Here is a 19,605-nt window from a genome sequence, read left to right on the forward strand (position 1 = left end):
TATAGAGCTTAAGCGGAGGAAAGAATACAGTTCCTGCCCCAAAAGGGAGCTAGAGTAAAATACCTGGAAAAAAAGGAAAACCTGCCTGGAGACCAAGACTGGGGACTTACTTTTATGCACTGGGGCTTAACTGGTTAGTCCAGCCAGATCCTTGTGTTTCTAGTTGGGGAATCAAGTTTTCTAAAAAAGGTACAATCTTCCCAGAAATCTCAATCCTTTATATATGAAATATATCTTCTCTATGAGGGGGAACACCTTTAGGGAAGAAGAGAACCTGAAAGGGACTCAGATTTAATGGGAAAAGAAGAAGAAGAAGAAGAAGAAGAAGAAGACATCTAGGGAGAGAACTGTTTTGAGCAGAAATGGATAAAGAAGGGCCTGACCCTTCTGGTGTTTCTTACTTCTGAAACAGTGGTGGTTGTAAGGGCTCATATGGGGTAAGGAGATGAAGACAACCCATCCCCCTGTATCCTCAAGGCCATTCCTCACATTCACTTTTAGCCTTTTACCCTGTTGCCTCAGATTAGTAGTAAATTATTTGCATCTCTGTGATGTCAAGGCCATCTTATATCTACAATGATTAGCAATCTCTTTCTTTGTATATTAGTGTTCAATTTGAACAAGCTCACATAAGGATGATAAAAGTATTGCAGAATTTCATACTGTTGTTGAATTCCTTGTTTAGGGATCACAAAAAAATAATAAAAATAAGCACATGAATGAAGAGGTGTGAATAAGGCAAAGATGTGTTGAAAAAAAAAAAATAGAAAAGCCCAGACGTATCAGGACAAGTGTGCTAAGGATCTTGGCTGGCATCTAAGGAGAGAGAAAGGAAATAAAGTAAAAGTTAGAACTCCAAAATGCAGGTGTGCTGTGTGAGAGTCTGTGAACAATTGCATTGAGCAAGAGGCTTCTTGGGCTTATATCTCATAAAGGGAGTCCAATTCAGTTCCTCCTACTCCTGCAGCACATTGGGAGGTGAGGGTGTACTCTCAACCAGGTGAATGACAGGCTCTATCCAGGGCCAGAGGACTTTGTACCCCTGGTTAACAGGAGGTGGATTTTATCCTACACAGGTCTGCATGATTAATGTCTGTCTGTCTACAACAAATAGAAAACAAACTATCAACAATACAAAAAGTTATGATTCAAGGTAGGAGACCATGAAAAGAGAAAAACAGATGAGGAAAAGAGGGGAAAGAACAAAAGGAAACATGTATATAATCTAAAATGAAGCTAAATTGGGGAAATATACAAGCGAAGGAGAAGAGTGGAAGATGAGGGAAGGAAATTTTTTAAAATGTATGAAAACACCATAATGAAGCCTAATTCTTTTTAAGCCAATAAACTTTTAATGATAAAGGAAAGGAAAAATAAAAGAATGGTAAGATTGATGAGGGAAAAACAAAGTAGGCTGATAGAAATAGCTATGGCTTAGAAAAGTTTGAAAAGTTAAACTCTCATGTACCAATAATGAAATTCACTGATGAGCATCTTAGTTAAAAATTGCTGTCTCAAATACTCAAAACAACAAAAAAAAAAATGACAGTATAGCTTCAAATTTGAAGGTTCTTTAATTATTAAAATTCGTTAATGAATTATTTAAATGTAAAATTTTACTGATGAGGTAACTAATTTGTATAGCAAAAGATCTAGTTTTAGCTGGGTGTAGTGGTGCATGCCTTTAATCCTAGCACTCAGGAGGTTGAGGTAGGTAGATCACTGAGTTTGAGGCTACCCTGAGACTACACAGTGAATTTTAGGTCAGCGTGGACTAGAGAGATACTCTACCTACGAAAAAAAATCCAGTTTTCATAAAGTAAAATCATCAGCAACAACAAAGTGTAGGCCTAATATATTTCCAAAAGGATTATCAATATGGAATAAAATTCAGTCACATAAAAATTTCAGTAATTAAAACCAACCACTAATTTTTAACAAAGTCTAGTAGATAAGAAACTGGATATGTTACATAATAATGTATTCTCCATACACATACTCATGGTAAGATGAACAAATGACAATAATAAATATATATTATCACTTAAAATATTTGTGTTCCTTAAATATGTCTGGTTGTCATATGCCATATTAACAGAAATTAAGCTGGGTGTGGTGGTGCACACCTTTAATCCCAGAACTGGGGAGGAAAAGGAGGAAGGATTGCTGTGAGTTCAAAGTCTTCCTGGGACCATAGAATGAGTTCTAGATAAGTCTGGGCTACAGTTTGACCCTACCTCAAAAAATAATAATAATAAAAATTATAAAAACTCAATTTTATGGCAATTGAGTTCCTAGTTCTGTGATCATGACAAATTATTTGTTTTTACTTTTCTTTCTTTTTGAGGACTAGTAATTCAATGCTTCCTAAGCATCCTTGAATTTCTAGAGTTGATGATATAGCAGATTCTATTCCCAAACATAACTGAGAAATTTTAGGTCTAGCCACACACACACACACACAAAATCTTTATTTTTAGAAATAAACTAGAAACAGAAAGTAAACTTACATTTATTTTCTTTCTGAGTGTATGCATTTCTTCATTACAGTTTTTGGAATAAATAAAAGAGATATAGTAGCACTGCTGTTCCAGAATATTCACTAAGGGACACAAGTTGTTCAGAAGCCATTGACTCCATTTGGTAGATAAAATAATTTACAAACCTTTCAACTCTATCAACACACAATAATCAGTAGACAATTAACTTTCTACATGTTCTTATAATTTGCAATCAATAACAGCTAATTATGGTGGTTCCCAATGAATGATTCTCCAGTTAATGACCCAAATACAACTTTAAAAAGAAATAGAAGTGAAAATGTACATAACAGAATCAACTTCAAAATTATTATATAGGAACTTAACTTATGAATAAGACTATGTTTCACTGAATTAAAGTTAAATGGGCAGTATATATTCAGCTTGTTCAATGAGTTCTTTTAAACAAAAAAAAGGTTTTTTTCTGAATTATGGAAAGGAGACTATTAATGATGAATTGCTACTTTTGCTCATTAGCCTGAGATTTGAAATAGCAAAACACAATGATAAAATCCAGAACCCCGTCAGCTAAGATTACATTCTTTGTACAGAGGGAGTTTAAAGAAATAGATCTTATATGACCAAAGAGCACACAGATAACTGCTGAGTAACTCAAACATAAACAGGAAAGAAATTCGATAGCAAACCTCAGTGGAGGTCCAGATCAAGTCTAATTACTGCCAGTCCATGTGAAAAATTTGGAGTTAATAAGGTGGGAGGACAGAGGGAAAGGCGAGGCATGATGAGCCTTCCGACTCTAAAATCTGAAACCTTGACCATATTTCAAAATGTGCCTCCGCCCATGAAAGTGCTCAGGTTGATGTATGGGTGAGTAATTTGGGCTAAAGGAGAGGCCTTCAAGAGCCATTTCACCTGTGCTAAAGATGGTCATTATGGAGGGGGTCATGCTCTCCCTTCTTGGGAAAACATGCAAGGCATTCTAAGCACATAATGCGCAGTTACTCCCTGAGGCTAAAGTGCAAAATTAGCTGGATCTAATATTTTACATCAGTCACAGATATAGTTCTACCTGAACTGTGTTTATTTTATATATGAATTTTCCTTAAGCTTTATTTCTTTTAAATATTTTATTTATATATTTATTTGAGGAAGAGGCAGAGAGAAAGAGAGAATGGGTGTGCCAGGGCCTCCAGCCACTTCAAACCAACTCCAGATGCATGCGCCACCTTGTGCATCTGGCTTACGTGGGTCCTGGGGCATTGAACTGGGATCCTTAGGTTTCGCAGGCAAATGCCTTAACCACTAAGCAATTTCCCCAGCCCCCCTTTAGTTTTAGTTCTATCTGCTTCAGTACCATGGAAAAAATGAAGAATTATTCAGCATAATGACAAGTTTTATTACTTAGTTACAGCCTATATGTTCTTTTTTTATGACAGATGAACTCTGCTAAACAAATAACTCAATGCACTGTAGATGATTAACAGATAGATTTTATCCAGGGATACTGTGAAACTCACTGTAACTTGGCTCCTGGATTCCTGAACTACTATAGGGCTAACCCAACCTCTTGTTGGTAATACTCCTTTGCATGAGTAAGTACCAAACCTAGACTAAAATTTACTTAGGTTCTTGTTTTACTTTTTAAAAATAAAACAATAACATAAAAGGATAATGTGTACCAAAGCATTTTGTCTTAGACGTTAGTACAACTACTCTAAATTGCATATATTCATGGGGATCTCTGAACTATAGTCCCAGGGGAATTTAGACAGTCTTTTTAGATTAAACCCTCGGCACTTAGCTACAAGGTACTTAGCATTACACACTAAGTGCCCACTTAGTTCTCCACAAAGAGTAAAATTGTCACATGTCAGTTATGTAAAAAGTAAGCTATTACCTTTTAGAATTAAAACACCAAGAAGGGATGAAATATCAAAACCTCTTTTCTCAAATCTGCATGGAGATAAAAGGAGAGAAAGAGAAAAGAATGGCCTATTCTTAGTATTTTGGCTTCCACTAACAATACTTCTTTCTTTTCCTCATAAATAAGTGCTACTCATGTTGATTACTACGTCATGACTTGGTTTTTTTTTTTTTTAATTTTTTAAGAACATATTTTGTATGTATAAATCATGTGTTGGTACCATTCTTCCTTTCTCCCTGCTCCCATTCTGCAGGAGACCCTCCTCAATTAGGTTGCTGGTATTCCCCATGGGGTTGTGCATTATGTGTTGTGGGAGCAGCAATCAGTTACTGGGGGAAGCAGTGCCTCTGGGTGTGACAACCCACTGGAGAAATATTGCTTGGAGTTGGTGCCAAGAATATATGTGTCAATGAGCTGTAGCTTGACTGTATTTTGTTTAATTTATTTTACAATTTTTTTGCATGTATATGTTTGTGTGGTGTGTACAAGTGTGTGTATGTGTGTGTTGGCACATGTACATTGGCATGTTCATATGTGTGCCCATTCAGATGAGGGTCAGAGGTCAATATGAGCTATCTTCCTCAATAATTCTTCACCATATTTTTTGAGACAGGGTCTCTCATTGAGTCTAGATCTCACCAACTTGACTAGAATAGTCAGTCAGCAAGTGCTAGGGATCTTCTGTATTTTTCTTCTACAACACATGAATCATGAGTATGTGCCACTGTGCCTGGCATTTTACTTAGATCATCTCCCCAATCCCTTGAACTTAATAGGTTTGATTTTTGGCCTATATTATAGCTTTCTTTATCAGGATTTCTGGGACGGTGAAGGCAGTTGTTAGGCTTAATGTATTTAGTGTGGTGCTGCCTTCAGTCTATACCTCTGGGCACTATTTTACACTGATCACATCACAATAAAGGAAAAACAGAGATAATACTATACACAGTATCTTCAACTTCCTCCATTTGCTTATAACGCAAGAGGATACTCTTACATGTTGCAAGAAGGAAGTTTTTAAAGTTTTTAAAACGGGGCCCTGGTATTCTAAGTGAAAGGGAAGGCAAGACACAGCTGCATATTCTGAGAACATGTGACTGCATCTCTGCCTTACATAGGTCCACATGGGATAAGAAATCCTTCCAAGCTTCAGTACTACTTGTGAGGGAAACTACTCCTTATCCTTTCTTTAAATAGGTCTGATTGTAGTTCTTTCTGTTAATGCAGTAATATATATATATATATGTATATATATATATATATATATATATACACACATACTTACTTTGTTAACATTCAGCACACTTTGTAGTCCTGTGTTTTATTTGTTATTCATCTCCCCTACTAGACTGTAAGTTCTGTGACAGGTGGGACTGTAACTGTCTCACTTACCTCTATCCCCTCTAGTTCCAGTGCTTAGCCGTATCTTATAAATAGTTTACCATGAAATATTCCTGTGAAATTCATGAGTGACATGACTTCTGTGTACCAGGAAACACATAAAGGTTAAGCAGGTCCTATGAATTGATTCAAACCTTCCTACTACTGTGGACAGACCTCAGTGAGCTAGGTCTTGGACTCCATACATGCTGTTTGCAGGCAGAACACTATCTTTCATTTCTAGCAACTATATGACAGTACCTCATACTTAACATCTTAAACAGCAACCATTTAATTCTTACAATTCCAAAGGCCAAGGTAAAGGCTGCAGCAGATTCCAGCACTGGTAAGGATTCACTCCCTGGTTTGCGCACAGACCTCCTCCTTTATCCTCCCTTGGGACGAATTAGACTTTCCTCTCTTCCTTTGTAGTACTTGGGATTAAAGCCAGGGTCTCACTTATGCTAGGCAAGCACCCTTCCACTGAGCTTCATCCTAAACCCTCGTCTGATCTCTTCTCATGAGGGCATTTTGTTATCAAAGCCAGGGATTAAATCCAGGGACTATACATACCATTCATGACAATTCAATGTTCATGACTAAGCACCCTGGCTGGCATCAGCCTCACTGTGTATCCCAAGCTAACTCCAACCTTGTGACAGTCTCCTGCTGCAACCTTTTGTGTGCTGGGGTTACAATCTATAAATCATCAACCCAGATATTATAAATTGGGATTATATATCAAGATATGAACTTTAAGAAAATACCATCAATCCTCAAGAGATACCAGTTTGTAAAATGTTGCAGTTGTTGAAACTAGTTTGTTTTTCAGAGATAAACTGGCTTTACTATGCTTTTCATTTTTTTTTTTTTTTAAATTTTTATTTATTTATTTAGTTGAGAGCGACAGACACAGAGAGAAAGACAGATAGAGGGAGAGAGAGAGAATGGGCGCGCCAGGGCTTCCAGCCTCTGCAAACGAACTCCAGACACGTGTGCCCCCTTGTGCATCTGGCTAACGTGGGACCTGGGGAACCGAGCCTCGAACCGGGGTCCTTAGGCTTCACAGGCAAGCGCTCAACCGCTAAGCCATCTCTCCAGCCCTCATTTTTTAATTATTTTTATTTTTTATTATATTAATTTATTTACTTATGTTGTCAGTGAATACAGTCAAGTTGGTACCATTGTTACTCCTCCCTGTCCTTCCCCCTCCACAGGGACCTTCATTGTTGGGGTACATGGGTTGTGCATTTTGTGGGATTAATTTGGGGTAGAAGGAAACGTCTCTGCGTGTCATGACTCAATATGTGGCTCTGACATTCTTTCCACTCCCTCTTCCACAAATTTCCCTGAGTTATGTTGGGTTCATTTTAGGTCTGCTTCCGTGTTGAGATCTTATGCTTACCTGGCAGGGGAGATACCATGACCATGAAGGTGGCTTTCCCAGGGAGAGGCTTATCCAATGCACTACTAGGCTTTTCTCTTACCTGACATTTTAATGTGAGTTCAATGGTATCTGCAATTGAACAAAACATATTTTTTCAGCCATTTTAACTTTAACAGGACTGATAGGTAAATACAAATTGTTAGAAAATAAAAATAAAAGAGACTTTATAAACATGTTATTTTATATTTTAAACATAACTTTCAATATTTGATTATATTTAAACATATGTAAATGTGAAATAGTATTTAGAGAGTGTATCTATCTATATATATACATATGTATATATGTATATGTGTGTATGTGTATATATATATATATATATATATATATATATAAACTTAAATTAAATAGGAAATTTAAATAACCTTATGCCATAGTTCCTTCCTCCTAAAGGGTATTCCAAAGCAAAATGAAGAAGAATATACTCAAAGGAGCTCAATCTACATGAGTGTTATAAGATATGTTGCCTCACTCATTGTTATTCTGAGTGATTGCACACTTTTTCATATTCAGGGACTTATAATAAGGACAATAGCAACCAATTTACAGAAGTATTGAGATATTTCTAGGTCATCTTTCAAAAATATTTGTCAGCCTGTCTTCTGTGAAGACAGTATTAGCTTGAAATAGGCATTAAGTTTTAATGTCCGTTAAAGGCAAGCAACGATGATGGTTTGTAAGTGACCAATCCTGGCTCTGTGGACAAAGCGGTGTCCATGCCCAGAGGGAAGAACTGTGCACTGTGGCATGTGCAATCCTGCCTCCAGTCCACTTTTATGATCTACATATGGCAATCAGGAGTCCCATTAAAGTAAAGAATGAAGTCTGGGAGTCTGTTACCTATTATGCAGTGGGATCATTACCATTTGCTTCTTTTCTGTTGAGAATTATAGATTTTTCCAAGGAAACTCTTACCTTGAGAAGATTCAGAAACTGCAAGCAACACTTAGTATGGAGACATATGACAGTTTCTCACCTACAAAGAAAATCATTGATAAGTGTGTGCTACAAAAATCATTCAAACATTAGGAAACCTAAGAGAACAACTGAGTGGACTCAGCTCTGAGGAAAAGACAGAGCATCAACGTTTGCATATTTCTTTTTCCTGATTCATACACTTACAGGCTCCAGGTGGTGCTGAGGGAAGAGCACAGTTTGTTTTTTGGATCCTGAAACAATTTGTGTCTTTGCTTCATTCTCTATATTTGTGTCAAACATAGCTAGGAAGGTTGGTGGGGATTTCTCATTTAAAGAAAAAGAAAGATCTTTTAAAATGATGCTTTCTGGCAGGCATGTGTAAAAGGATAGCATCTGGGGATCAAGAAAGCATGACTTAAGCTCTCAAACTAAGAGTTTTGCTATGAAAATAATTCTCATATTTCTGGAAAATAGGAGCAAGTAGAAAGGCAAGTATGTACCTGAGTTGAACCAGACATGAAAAAAGAAAGAAAAGGTTCAGGAGTAGTAGGTTATACTCTTGTGTTTTCTAGATATTAAGAAGAGAAGAAATAAAGACTTCTCCTATAACTGCTTCTTTTTGTTAAGAAGATTATATATAAAGGCAGTTTTCAGAATGAGCACATCATTTATAGAGCCCAGTGACAAATAAAAACATGAATCATGTTGTTCACAAAGTAAGGCAGTGCAGTATGGTGGTGTACACCTTTAATCCCAGCACTTGGGAGGCAGCAGTAGGAGGATAACCATTAGTTCAAGGCCACCCTGAGAATATAGAGTGGATTCCAGATTAGTCTGGGCTAGAGTGAGACCTTACCTTGGGGGCAAAAAAAGAATTACAAATATTGAAAAATTGTTATTCTTATAATGTGATCTAATAGGAATGACATATGGTATAAATTATAAAACATAATGTTTTAGTAGCATAATAAATTATAATAGATTATTAATATGATGTATTTATTGATCAATCCTAAGATCGTTGACTCTTAAGATTTACCTAACAGGTCACTGATACATACATTAAGCACCTTCCTTTTAAACTAAAATCACTGGAAGTGATGTCAGATACTCTTGGAAAATCTTTAAGAGCTATTCTAGATAACTGTCATGTTCAAAGTGGTATTCTGAATATATAATTTTTGGAATACCTAATAAGCTTTTATGAACTATGGTATTGATAAATCATCAATTTCTGAGGAAATATTTCAAAATGTAAGTCAATACATAAAACACTATTGATTCTAGTGATTTATCTAAAAGATTTAGCTTCATATAAATCAACTTAATGTTAGTCTGAATTTGTTTTTAAGTGGAAAGTCATTTAATGATGTTTTCACATTCCCTGGACATTTGTTATAACTTGTAAAATTTCATAAACAAAACAAAAATGAAGTTGTGAAGAAGAGTCAGTGGATAATGAGCTGGCTGTCCAAGTGTGCCTACCTGTGCTAAGATCTCCAGAACCCACATGCTCTGGCATGAGCCTGCTCACACTCACATAATGAACATGAATGTAAGCACACTCATCTAAAAGTGCCTTTATGACTTTCAAGTAATTCAAAAAACTTGCTTCTGTCACCATATGTATATATGTGTACACACATATCTTTGGTTATATGATATAGATGACACAGAGAAAGATAGAGAAATTGGTACATGTATTTACTAGAACTGAACCTAGGGCTTTGCATATACCAAGCACATAAGGTACTCCTATGAATCCTTCTCTACCTTTAATTTCAAGGAATAAGTAATTTCAAAATTGCTTTCTTCCTAAATAGTTGGTTCATCTAAAATATGGCTATATAGCATGAATGCAACAATCTTTACAGTTAACCACTAAGCCTGTAGTTATTCATTGTGCAATATTGCAGCTCTTAAAAGAGATTCTAGATGCTTTAAAAATCCTACTCAATTCCCAATATGATTTCTATCACTGTCGTATATTAACTGTTATTTTGCAATGACTGGCTGGTCAAATTTATTATCTAACTACATGTCTTGTATAAAAATATATGAGTTAGGACAATTACCATGAGTTTGAGGTCACCTTCAGACTATATAGTGAATCCCGGGTCAGCCTGGGCTACAGTGAGACCCAACTCAAAACAAAGTGAAACAAAACAAAAATTATATATACAATACAGATAGAAGAAAATTCCAAAGTACCTGCTTACTTACATCAATAAAATTAAACATATAATAACTTTTTCAAGGAAGGTATATTAATTTATAAACCCATTGCAAAATTAAATGTGACTTTGTTCCAAAAGCAAACATGAAAATGTGTGGCTATCCTGCATCTAGTCCATGTAACGTGTGCCAAAAATGTATCACTTGGATTTCTACTACTTGAGTTTTCTTTGGTTTATTGCTTGTTCTGTTTTTATGATTTCGATAAAATAAGGCCAAGTGAACCCAGGGGTATAAAGGAAAACAAATGCTATCAGATTAATCAGAAAATTACCCAAATGTATAAAAGCCCCACTTCTATTACTTGTTTATAAAATATTTGAGAATGGAACAGTTCATGAAAATATTATTAACAAGTGACATGCACCCATTTATATCAGATTTCATTTAGAAAAAATCTTGAGTTGATAACATAACATTTGGAGGACAATAGAAGCAAAATGATTTTATTGTATATAGAACTGGGGACATGAAATGCTCACTTTTTATTGGTTACAATATGAATTTTTCTGCTTAATTTGTCTATAAAGTACACAATATCAAGCTCAGCATAGAATAAATACTATTCATTTGCAACTGTGATTACATAATCGATACTTTGTAAACTTGGAGCAGTTTCTGTATACTTTGTCTTTCAACATAAAAACATCGTGTAGCAAGCAGCCTCATTTTGCTGGGACGAACTTCCAAACCAGGCACAGTTACGGAGGAAGGGATTTATTGAAGATAGAGGAGAAGGTCTGTAACAGTAGAAGTGGGCCTGCTTTCATGGGTCCCAGCAGAGAGAGAAAAGCCCAAAGGTAGCACCAGTACCACAAGCAAGCACACTTCAGGGACTCCAGGCAGAGTTTAGGCACTCTGCATATCTTTAGTCTGGAATTCCAAATCCACCATCACACCATAGGGTTGGACCTTAAGATCCACCCAGTGACACCTCTTCCAGTCAGGTGGCGGCATATCTACATCACAAACTTTAATAAAATCTTGAATATATTGGGAGCCATCTATTCAAGCTACCACACATCATATAACAAATAAACATGATTTTGGCAATAATGTCAATACTGTCTTAAAAGTTAACATCTTCTATATGTTCAATATCAGTATCAATTAATTTCAAATCTTAGGTTTAAATACTTTTTTAAAAGGGTGAAAAGTTGCCGGGCATGGTGGTGCACGCCTTTAATTCCAGCACTCAGGAGGCAGAGTTAGGAATATTGCAGTGAGTTCAAGGCTACCCTAAGATGACATCGTGAATTTCAGTTCAGCCTGACCTAGAGTAAGACCCTACCTCGAAACTGCCCCCCACCAAAAAAGTCATACAAAATATTTTCCCAGACACTGCTAAAGCTTTCATATGAAGTGCTTCAAATTTCAATAGAATGAGTTTCTTAAAATGAATTACATTTAATGAAAGCTCAAATAAGGCAATTCTTTTAATCATGACTCATTAAAAGCTGTGATTCCTGGCATGCCTATACATTGCCATGTTACACTATAAAACCTATATGTTCAGAGGGCAACAGTACTGTCTTTGTTGAGCCAGAGAATGGAGACGGGGGAAAATATTTAAAGCTACACTAATAAATTTTTACTGAGTCCTTTCAAGTAACTTGCCAAAACATTAGACAGGTTTAGGAAAATGCTTGGCTGCAAATTGATCCATAATAAATTGATGCCATTACTTGAGAGTATGCTTTCCATGGTTGGTGACTTAAAATATAGAGTGATGATTAGAATGTAGAGTGTTTAACCTGTCACAGATTTCTTAATTATAAAGAGTAAATTAGAAACAAAAAAGTATGTAGTAGATACCCATGATAAGCATGCTCATTTTTTTGTGATACATGATATCATATATTCATAATAGTAATAGTTTCTGAATATTCTATATGGTTGGAACCATTCTTCCTCCTGGAGGTGCTTCACTGGACAAATGCAGTCAACAAATAATTCAAGAGGTGTCTCTGCTATATTTTTAAAAGAAGATGAGAATTTTAGCAGAACTGTTAAATACCTACACTTCTAGGATTCTGTGAGTTGGGACAATTACCCAATATTTTGTTACTTTAAGATATGCATGGGACTGGAGAGATTGCTTAATGGTTAAGGTGCTTGCCTGTGAAATCTAAGCACCCAGGTTTGATTCCCCAGTACCCACATAAGTCAAATGCACATGGTGGCATATATGTCTGGAGTTCATTTGCAGTAGCTAGAGGCCCTGGCATGCCCTTTCTCTCCCTCCATCCCTTTCTCTCTGTCTCTCTGCCTCTTTTTCTCCCAAATGAATAAATTAATATGAAAATATTTTTTTTAAAAAAAGATATGTATCAATGTGAGCATGCTAGAAAATTATAAAACTTCATGTTTTTCTGCAAAGTAGAAACAGAAACAAAGAATGTCTGATCAGCTTCTCTATGAGAGATAAAAATACAAATAGAACAGATTCACAACAAATCATTCAACTATTCAACTATCACTGATAGCAGGCCTAACGTTCAAGTTGCCATCCCTCAAGTTGGGAAAAAAAACGCAGATGGAGAAGTAGCACTTCAGTAAGATTGGGAAAATCTACCATTCTACCAAACAAGGCTTTTAAAAGGAGAAATCGTTAACTACGGTGCTAAGTAGCGTCCTGGTGAACCAAGGAAAACTGAGGCCCAGACTGAAGTGGCCTCCAGCAAGTGCTTCCCACCTATGATGGTTTGAGAGTGAAATGAGTGCAAAAATTCGCATTTTATCACTTGTTTCCCAGATGGGGGCACTAGTCCAGAGGCTTTTTGTGGTGGTTTGAAATGAAATGTCCCCCTTACCCTCATGTGTTTTGAATACTTGGTCCTACCTGTTGGAGCATTTTGGGAGGTGGAGCCTTGCTGGAGGGGGTGTGTTGCTAAGGGTGGACCTTTGGGGTGATTAGTCCAACACACTGGATGTACAGAGCTCACTCATTCATGATTTCCTTCCTGATGCTGCTTATGTCATTTGAAGTCACAGCTAGGCTGCCTGTTCTGACAGGCTTTCTCTCCAAATTATAAGCCAAAATGAACCCTATCCTCCTTTAAACTGCTTCTGATTTGGTGTTTTGTCCCAGATGTGAGAAGGTAATGGTAACATTGTGAACACTCTATGAGGTGAAGATTAGCTGGGACAAGAAGGTCCCTAGAAGTAGGCCCTAACAGGTTATAGCCAAACCTGGTACTTATACTATACTCTGCTTCCTGATACCTTATAATGTAGTCAGTCACAGTCACACAGGCCCACCACTGTGAACTCATGTCCTCAAGACTTCCCAGCCATAAAGTGTGAAGCAAAATAAATCTTTCCTCCCATAAATTGGTTCTTATAGATACTGTGATCACAGTCAAAGTAAATGTAACTAATTTGTGACCTTTGTTTTGTGCATGTGTGTGGGTTTACTTGAGGAATAAGTAGATGTATACACATGTATACTGATGTGTATACCCCATATTCATGCATGTGGAGGTCACAGGAGGACTGGGATACCCTCCCCTATCCATCTTCTTCCTCCTTTCTTTGACACAGGTTCTCTCTTAGAATCGGGAGCTGCTATTATGGGGAACTGGCTGACCAGCAAGTCCCAGCAATCCTGCTGTCTCCTTCCCCTACAGTGCTAGGGATATAAGCATGTGTGACCACACCCTGATTTTTACCTCACTGGTGGGGAATCCAGACTCAGGTCCTCATGCTTGACAGCAAACACTCTTCTTACCGACTGAGCCATTTCCTGAGCCTCATAACCATGGTTCTTTAAGCAGGGCAAAGGTGAGAAGAAACAATTTTGAAATGGAAGCTACTTCCATATTTCAAGAGAGGAGGCTGTGCAGAGAAGGTTTCTTCAAAATGAAAAGCAAAGACAAATTTTTTTGTAGCCTGCAGGTTTTGCAGAGAAGGGACCCACTTGTCTTAGCACCTTACAGACATGAAGTAGCAGAAGTAATATGACTTCCTCAACTCCAGATGGTGATACATCAACTTTGGACCAGGAGCTTTCCAAAACCCCATCCTCATCATAGGAGCCGCAGACTCCATCCAGAGCTTTTGGATTTTGTGGAATCAATGCATAGCTCTATATGCTGCAGTGCTCATTACTGCTTCGTTTTGTCATCAGTACATGGCTCTCCAGCTTTCCCAACAGGCTATAAAGGAAACATGTATTTAATCTTCTGATCAGGAGTTCATTTTTATCACCCTGTCAGGAGAACTCTGTGAAATAAAATTTCACTTCCTGAAAAACATAGTAGTAGTAGCGGGGACGTTTGCATTTATTTCTGTTTCTAGCTTCAATATAGCTGTTGTGGGCACAAAGGGAAGAGTCTATGGCTTCCATTCTTTCTGGTATCTTGAGACTTTATATCTGCATCCAGGTATGAAGAGGCTGCTGTGGCAAAGATAAAGCTTCACTTGATTGGAGCTATGAGAATATGAATCATTGCAGGAGGCACACAGGAAGCAGCTCCCTCTCATTCTGATGTGAACCCCACTACTGTGCCTCCTAAAATACAGAATAATGCTCTTCCATTATAATCTACTGCTTTAGAAAGCCAATCTGTTTTAAATTTTGCCATGATTTTGTTCCAGTAGGGTCTACATGTAGATAAGCAGATATGTATTATGAGAATAGTATAATACAATCAGGAGAAATGCCAGTGGTTTCATATGTATGTGAGATTATTGTTAGCGCTGATATCATCTCTCTTTCATCAAACTGGCTCTATCCAAATGCAGTGAACTGAGGGAAATGATGGTACCAACAAAAGGAAAATGCTAATAACACCAGTGCCTTTTTAGGTTTTCAATCAGAGTTCTTCTGGCTCATTGGCTGAGCTCATTGGCCAGGACAGAGAAAAAAAGAACAAGTAACTACTGCTAATCGTCCTGTTCTGTGAAGTATCATTGGACTATCAGGAAGATTAATTGCAGGGACACTGCATCCTGTCTACCACTGGGCCGATAGCCGGGAACGAAGCAGTTGTGCTACTGGGCCTCAGAGACGTGCTTCTGGCAGCCTTGCCCTTCCTCCTGTGCCTCTGCCAAGACCAGATCCAAAAGAGGAATTAGAAAATATTGCTTAGGAAGAATGAAAACGAGTGAACATGGGTTTGTGTGACTGAGACATTTGCATGTCTTCTTACTGTTTTGTTCAAAATTCAAAAATTGAGCAAATTAGAGGCAGCAGAATACTGAACATTATAAAGGTGTTCTATTAAAAGTAGCTTGCCATCCTTTAGGTTTACTCATCTATTCCCAATGGATAAAATGTTCTAGACATCAAACAAAAGTGTACTGATTTTCAAGATATAATTTTATATAAGGTTTTATCATGTAAGTTACAATGGATGCATATCCATCTCTTCTCATTATGTGACATTTTATCTTGCATTACTGTGTACTTATGTATGTTTTGCTGTGTTCTAAATTATTGTGTGTCCTGCACATTAATATGACAAAGTCCTAAGACCTTTGGGAGAGGCTAATGCCAGTAGGACAAAGACTTGTTAAGAATAATAGAGTGCTGCCTTCCTGTTTTACACATGCAAGGTCACAGCAATAGGTCATCATCTGTGAACCAAGAAATGGGCCCTTGGTCTTGATATCGGACCTCCCAGCCTTCAGAACTGTGACAAATAACTCTTCACCCTCCAGAAGCTACCCTACAATGATGTTATTTTCTACAGTAGCCTGGATTGTCTGACATGCACTGATGTCATCACTTTTATAAACTAAAGGCTCCTTAATAGAGAATTCATATCCCATACATATCATGGAGCCTTCATAAACTCAGTGACTCAGAGAGAAGCATCACTTTGACTTCATAGTTTTGGGATTTGAAATCTCAGTTCAGTTGCCTGAAAGAAGTGTATCTTCCAAGATTTCTGTTCTCAGAGATCTCACTTCTGAAGATGAAAATAATTCATGCCTGCAAACTAATAAAATGTATAAATAAAATGTATAAGTGAATTAAGGTGTGGGAAATACAAAAAGCAATGTCTAGAGTAACCAAACTGAGTAATTTTAAAGTTTGTATTGGGCTTTTGAGACAGTCTTTCATGTGTAGCTCTGGCTAGCCTTGAACTCATGACACTACCCTTGCTTTAGTTTCATGAATGCTGGTACTACAGGCATGAGCCACCAAGCATGGAACTGTTATGTACTTCTTTACTTCATGAAATAGTTGTTGGGTAGGTGAACTCATAGATGAAAGACTAAGGATAATTTTAAGTTCTTATTTTCCCTAAGGATTTATAAAATTTCATATATTTTACTGATAAGCTCTTATTGTGGATGTTCAGAAAGTTACTTTATCCCTAACATTTACATTTGAATTCAATTATAAGCAATTTAAAGCTATTTTTACTAAAATATGAGGACACTGAATTGCATTACCATAATTTTTAACTATGTCAAAATATTAAAATTAACTCACATGTATTTCTGGAAAGGATATTTAAACAACATAGCAATAATGTCTGTAACTGACCAAAAGAGTAGAACAATGTGTTCAGGATTACCAGGCCTTCCTTGTACTCAATCTGATGATGCACACGAGAAAAGTCACCTGACAAGGAATGCCTGGGCTGATCTAAGGAGGGCTATACAAATCAGAGCACATAAACCAACCCCAGGTAAGTGAGCCACCTGTGGAAAAGAAGTAAGTGAAACTACAAAGATCTGATGATTGGTAAAAAAGATACCATGAGATGTTAGTAGATCCATGCTTTCATGGAAAGAAAAAAGAAGGCTGGAGAGATGGTTTAGTGGTTAAGAAGCTTGCCTGTGAAGTCTAAGGGCCCAGGTTCAACTCCCCAGAACCCACATATGCCAGATGTGCATGGTGGCAATGCATCTGTAGTTCCTTTGCAATGGCTAGAGGCCCTGGGGCACTCATATTCTCTCTCAAATAAAGAAAAAATAAAGAAAATAAAAAAGAGAAGAGAAAATGGCATGTTTCATAGTTTCAGCCAGATCCAGCAAGTTAAGAAGGGGGTCTGTAGTTCACTAGACAAAGGAATGCACAATTGCAGCCTCTGAGATGATGTGCGCGAATTTGATGACAGCCAGGGTCTCTGTGTCAAATGGCCACACATCCCTCTTCACAGTGTTGTCTTAAAGATGCCGGCTGCCAACAGACTGCAGGACTGTGTCTATCATTAGATTTCCACTTCCATTAAACATTGTGATGTTAACTCATAGCTGAGAATTCCAGGTTTTTCCAATTTGATCTTAACTTCCTTTCACTCTTGAGAGTATCATTGTAGTATCAATCCAGGACAGTGAGGGAATTCAGTCAATGATACAGACCTACTTTGAAATTCTGAATTGCCTTTCTACTAAACTTTTAGATTTTTGTTAAGCCTCAGGATACCTATGCAAACTGTGTAAGAGGAAGTTGTGATGAGCTGGTGACACCAGGTGAGGATGCAAAAAAGAGGCTTCCTGCCAGGCACTGCCCTGCGGCCACATCACATCTGAGTTCTCTCCAAGCCTACTTGGATACTCCTGGAGAATTTTATCTCTTCCTTCAATGTGCATCAGAAATTTTCTGGGAATAATAATCTGAATCTTTCTGGATATGGCTTTTCTCTGGCAACTTTTCTGTGCATTTCTCCATCTCATATCCATGAGTAGAAATTCCTTGTCAGGCTTCCTGCCTGATTATCATCTCAAGAGAGACTTTGCAGCAACTTGATGAACAGACGGAACTAAACCCTTTACTACAAAACACAAGAGGTTTGGTTAGTTAAAAATTATGAATACTATGAATGATGCCAAAGATTGGCAGGAAGGAAATAACTTTCTATCCCAAATAAGCCATTGTTGAGGGCAGGAAAGCTCAGAGTAACATTGGAATCTGTCTACTAAATCATTTTCTTTTAAAATTAAAAATGATAAATTATTTCAAATATTCAAAAAATTGAGGTAAATTCTGTTTTTATCATAAATATACTGTGATCAAATCTCTTGTTCCTCTGTGTTACCTTAGATGTTCCCTGCCAAGTGTACAGAGTTATTTCTAAAAGCAATGCCAGACTCTTAGTTGCAATTCCTCATTACTCTTGTTGTTGCTTTTTTTCCCCCTTCACCTCATAATTCAAGACAGTGATTCAATTGTAACATATTGGACAAATAATTTTTAAGAATTTAAATTATCGTGTATATCTCTTAGTGTTTGTCAGATGTTTTTTCTTTCTTTCATCTTTTTTTATTAGATGTGCACATATTTTGTATGTAAACAACACATCCTTTCCCTCCTCACTGACCCTCTTCTGGAGAGGCCTTCCATGTTAGGGATGCAGGTCAACCTCATAGGGATTGTAGGTCATGAATTATGGGGTGGGGGAAGAGGCATTCTCACTGTGAAAAATGTCCCAACAATCTTTCCACTCCCCCCTCTTCTGCAAAATTCCCTGAGCCATGCTGGGAGCATTTTAAGTCTCCTTTAGTGATGGGCACTGAGGAGCCTCTGGATCTCTGGTTAGGTAGGTGTTGAGGGTCCTCAGTATCTTTCTCCATCACCCTTGTGCTGATATCAGATTCACTAAGAAAGCAGCATTCTTGCTCATTTCCCCAATTCCTCTCTGGTTTCAGTTGGGGCCAGGGTGGAGTACACTGGGTTGTTTATTACCTCAGTTCTAGCTCCCCTCTGAAAGAATGAAGTCAGCACCAGTTAAATGGGATAAGCATTATTAATTTAGAAAGAATGAAAAAGGTTTAGAACCTCTTATAGTCTAAGGTTAGTGGGAGCTTGACGAAAGAAAGCAGAATTATTATCTGGATATGATTCTGACTTGTTTCCCAGTTCCAGTTATGGTTTCCTTTCCACTGAGCAGATCTCTTAGCCAATCTAAGAGCAGTAGTTTACCCACCATGGCTGGCTATGTGCCACTTTTGCACTTGTGTGAGTATCATGTCAGCTTGCTTGCTTCTGAGTTGCTTAGACTTTGAGTTGCTTGGGAGGGTGTTGACCATACCCCCCTTTGTCCACCCCTGCTCCCCGCCCCCCCAGCTGGTAGTTCATGTAGCACCTTCTAGCACTAAATAGGCTAATTGTCTGGAGACTGGTTTTGCTCTGGATTCCAACCAGGTCTCTCCATGGTCCATGCCAACAGCAATTGGTGTCTTCAGCAGTATGGTCTTACCACTAACCTCTGGTGAATAATCATGTGCTCTGACAGAAGTCT

The 19,605-nt window shown here is 37.5% G+C and overlaps 1 protein-coding gene and 1 pseudogene across 19 annotated transcripts in view; both read left to right on the forward strand.

Moving 5' to 3' along the window:
- The window catches only part of Robo2 (roundabout guidance receptor 2), a 1,359,396-nt gene that overhangs the window by 645,954 nt on the left and 693,837 nt on the right, over nucleotides 1-19,605 (forward strand). The gene's annotated exons all lie outside the window — the stretch shown is intronic.
- On the forward strand, nucleotides 7,203-7,329 carry LOC123460565 (annotated as a pseudogene).

This window comes from Jaculus jaculus, chromosome 4, assembly GCF_020740685.1.
Source record: "Jaculus jaculus isolate mJacJac1 chromosome 4, mJacJac1.mat.Y.cur, whole genome shotgun sequence".
Lineage (NCBI taxonomy): Eukaryota > Metazoa > Chordata > Mammalia > Rodentia > Dipodidae > Jaculus > Jaculus jaculus.